We start from the raw sequence: 4,598 nt of genomic DNA on the forward strand, positions 1-4,598 counted from the left end.
AAAAAACGATGTATATTTTCAGAAAAAAAAAAGAGAAAAAAATATCAGAAAAATAAAAAAAAAATAAAAAAAAATCAAGTATTTATCAATTCCATTCTCTCTTATCCAAAAATAAAAGAGAGTAGTCAATGTAAATAAGAGTCATGTAAAGAGTCATTTTTTGTTTTATTAAGCAAGGAGGGTGTATGCCATTGATGTACAACGCGAGTAATTGTGAAATACCTCCAACTCATTCACAATTCTCGTAAAGTCCGGACAGCTAGCTAGATTTCGACCTCAGTTCTTAGCCTGAGAAACTATCTCTTGGTGATTAGTAGTCATAACTTCAGATCTTTCTTTACACATGTGTAGATACACTTTACACTCTTATCACATGTCTTTTTTTTGTTATCAGTGCTAGGATTGTGCCTTTGATAGCTAGATTGACATCTCCATTTTGCTGCGAGCTTAAACTGACTTGCACATGTCACATTTGATGGAATCTGAGCTTATATTTTGACCTAGAACTTTGTAGGTACGTTCTAAGCAAACCTTCACGAGACTTAACTCGTCCACTAGGGACACTTAGTGGTTTAAAAGGCTTAGTGCATACGCTAAATGCATTCGAGAGACCAGCGACAGTGGTATAGGTAGGATTTCCTTAGTTTTGTTTTACTTGAGGACAAGTAAAATTCAGGTTTGGGGGTATTTGATGAGTGCTAAAAAGTGCATATTTCTATATATTTTTCTTGGCATTTAACTCATCTTTTGTGCGTTAATTCTACATTTTATCCCATATTCTGTATTTTCATTGTTTTCAAGAATAAATATTTTTCTTAATTAATTTTGCATTTTTAGGTAACAAATAAAGTTAGATGAATTGCGGAGCGGAAAAGAGCAGAAAAGTAGTGAAAAGCCGGGAGGAATCACGCAAGGAAGCCGCGAAGAATGTTGTGCACAAGACCAAAAGGCTAGAAGTGGGCTTGAAGAGGAAGAATTGTTCTTAAACAAGATATGGGCTTGGCATACCCAAGGCCCAAAACCCTCACCCAAATCCATTTCCTATATCCATACCCGTTTCCTTTTCTAGCCGTCAGATTGGATCATCTCAGCATCCTATGGTCGCAGCATCACCAGTACATCAAAGTCTGAAGCTCCTGTCAAACACTACAGCACCTAACTCCATCTTGAGCCGTCAGTTTCGTTGTACTTCCGCATCCAACGGTCGCTCCTCGCTTCCTTCTGTCTCGCCGTTAGATCGATCCATCATCTTCGCATCCAACGTCGCATCCTCGCTGTTCATCAACAATTGCTAAACTCGCCAAACACACGAGCACCTAACACCTTCCCCTACCAAACCAAACGCACCCTTCCTTCTTTCCCATCGAACCCATCTTCCCCCACCTCACCTCTGCAGAACCACTACTCCACTGTCACCACCTTCTCCATCATCGCCACCACTCCCTGACGCCACCAAACACCACCAAACCACTCTACCTTTTCCATAAAAGCAAAACCCATCATCACCCCCTCTTTCTATCCCCCTATTTGATTGATATTTCTTCTCACTTTTCTCTGAAACCCTAGAAGAAAAATCAATCGATTAGGCGAGTCTAGAGTAGCAATTGACACATGGGAATGGAGCAGGAGAGTCAGAGGAAGATTGGGTCGACATTGTGGGTAAGATTTGACCCATCAAAGTAGGTAAATTTCATAGCCCTAATTCACTGTTAAATTTGGGGATTTTTGGGAATTGTGTGTATGAACTAGAATTGTGTAAATTGGGTATAAATAGGATGATATGGTTTGTGTTGTAACCATGCCCGGATTAGCCGGTGCACCAAGCAGTAGTTCATGTTTGATTTTATCTTCATGATGATGTTCTAATTTCATAGTTAGGGTTAAGATGAAACCTTTAATCTATTGCTAAGTTTCATTTCAGTTCTGATATTGGTCTTTGATGAGTGCCAAATATTGTATATATTTATCCCTTTTTGTTGGCATTTTAACTCATCTCTTGTGCATTAATTCTACATTTTATCCCATATTCTGTATTTTCATTGTTTTCAAGAATAAATATTTTTATTAATTAATTTTGCATTTTTAGGTAATAAATAAAGTTCGGATGAGTCGCGGAGCGAAAAGAGCGGAAAAGCAGTGAAAAGCCGGGAGAAATTACGCAAGGAAGCCGCGAAGAATGGTGCGCACAACCTCATTTTCTACACACAAAAGCGCCTCCGTTCTCAGCCGTCAGATCAGTTCTCAGAAGCATCCGATGGTCGCTCCTTCATAGAGCATCAAAATCTGAAGTCTCTGCCAAGCACCACAGCGTTGAAATTCCAAGCCTTCGGATTAGATGGTAGTTGAATCTAACGGTCGCTCCCTTGCTGTTCATCAACGGTTGATATCTCCGCCTTACACTACAGCACCTAACTCCATCTTGAGCCGTCAGTTTCGTTGTATTTTTGCATCCAACGGTCGCTCACGATCTGTCTCAATTTCTCCGTTAGATCCGTTTCAGAAGTTATCATCCTACGCCTTTCATCACCAAACATCAAGGTTCGATGATCCCGCTCAACACTCAAACACCTAAGTCTATATCCCACAAACCAAACAACCCCTAGCCAGAACCTAATCGAGCTCACCCCGTCTGCAACCACCATACCCTGCCGCACCACCATCACCACCACCTTCTTCCCTGTCGTCACCACCCCTCCTGCAACAGCCACCAAACCACCAACTCTCCACAACAACCACAACCCATCACTACTATCATCACCCCTCATCACCTATTTATCTATTTCAACAACTCCACCATCCTCATCACTGTTAGGATTGGATTTGGTGAACTAGGTTGATAGATGAAGCAATTGGCGCGTGGGAATGGAGCAGGAGAGTCAGAGGAAGAATGGGTCGACGCATGGGAGTGAAATTGTGCAGTAAAATTAGGTAATTTGAAAAACCTAATTTCACTGATTTTGGGGAGAAATTGGGGAAAACCCTAATTGGGTGATGGGGTATAAATTGATGTTGTGTGAAGTGTGTAGAGGACAATGTATACCTCTCTGGACTAGCCAGTAGAGAATTTGAGACAAATTTTTATGAACTTAAAATTTCAGTGCTTGTCAGTTAACAGTTGAGTATTGCATATGTTTTAGTTATCTGATATGTTGCTGATTGTGTCTAATTTATATCATATGATGAATGTGAATGTTTTATACATGGTTAGCATGAGCTAATCAGTTTCAGGCCAAGGCTCAGTGAAGCCTTGTGCACTGTCAAGTGTAAATGAGCTAGGATAGTTCTTCCCTGTATGTTTTGATTGTGCAAATGAGAGATGCCAATGCTCATAGAGCCTGTGATTGGCTGTACTGTCAAAAGACAGCCAATGCTAGGGGTAGACTAGTGAGCAAGTTGGTGTTCTTCCATTTCTAGTTGTATGCTTAGGAATGAACATAACCTAGACCATGTCATTTGATTAGGACACAAGGTGGATCATAAGCCTTGGCTTACCCACCAATTCCCTCTCAGTAATTTACATTTTCAGTTATAAGTTTGCTTCCTGATCAGTCATTTTCTTCAGTTAATTTTCTTGCTTTTTATTTTCTTGCACTTTGTAGCCTACTGTGCACTGAAGTCAGTGCACAATCCTGCCTCTTGCCCTTGGCTTCCAAGCCTTGGTTCCTTGTCTGTTATCTTTCCCTGCTGTGGTTCTTAGCCTGTTTATCTATTGCTTTACCTTGCATTCTTGTCTGTATGCCTGAAACCTTGCCTGCCCTTAGCTCACTACACACCTTAGCTAGGAAAACTTCTTATATGCTCCTCTCCCTGTGGACAAACCCCCACTCATCACTATATTATAAATTTTGACCTTGTATACTTGCAAGTGTATTGTGTGCATTTGATCTTCACAACAAGTTTTTGGCGCCGCTGCCGGGGAGCTGGCTGCCATATTTTTGAAGTTTTCAGAGTCTGCTGCTGTTGTTGGCCCTGCCAAGTTGCTGCTGTTGCTGTTGCTGCTGCCAACTGAAGCTGCCTAGCTGCTGCTGCTGCTGTTGCTTCTGCCAAGCTGCTGCCAACTGAAGCTGCCTAGCTGCTGCCAACTTGCTGCCAACTGCTGCCAACTGAAGCTGCCTAGCTGCTGCTGCAACTGCAAGTGTTGCTGCTGGTGCTGTTGCTGTGCAGCTGCTGTTGCTGCTGCCAAAGCCAAAGCCTGCTTTCTCTGCTGCTGGGCTTGTGCCAACTCTCTGCTGCTGGGCTTGTGCAACCTCTGAACTGGGCTTGAACCAACTGAGCTGGGCTCAGTAACCTCAACTTCTTCTGGGCTTGCAACTTCTTCTGCTGGGCTTGCAACTTCTGCTCTTGGGCTTCGCTGCTGCTGCTGGGCTCTGCTCCACCTGTTGCTGCTGGGCTTGGACGTGAGCTGCTAGGACGATCCTAAAGCCCAACTGGGCTGTGCAACTAAAAGGGGACTAAAAGCCTATTTTTGGGCTTCCCTCCAAAAAACAAGTAAGCCTAACCCATGAGTTAACCCACTTGGGCCTCATTTAAATTCAAATTTGGGCTTGTAATAATTAATTTAATTATTTTGGGATTGTAATAATTTTTATTTTCTTTTT

Source organism: Papaver somniferum, unplaced genomic scaffold (assembly GCF_003573695.1).
Source record: "Papaver somniferum cultivar HN1 unplaced genomic scaffold, ASM357369v1 unplaced-scaffold_152, whole genome shotgun sequence".
NCBI lineage: Eukaryota > Viridiplantae > Streptophyta > Magnoliopsida > Ranunculales > Papaveraceae > Papaver > Papaver somniferum.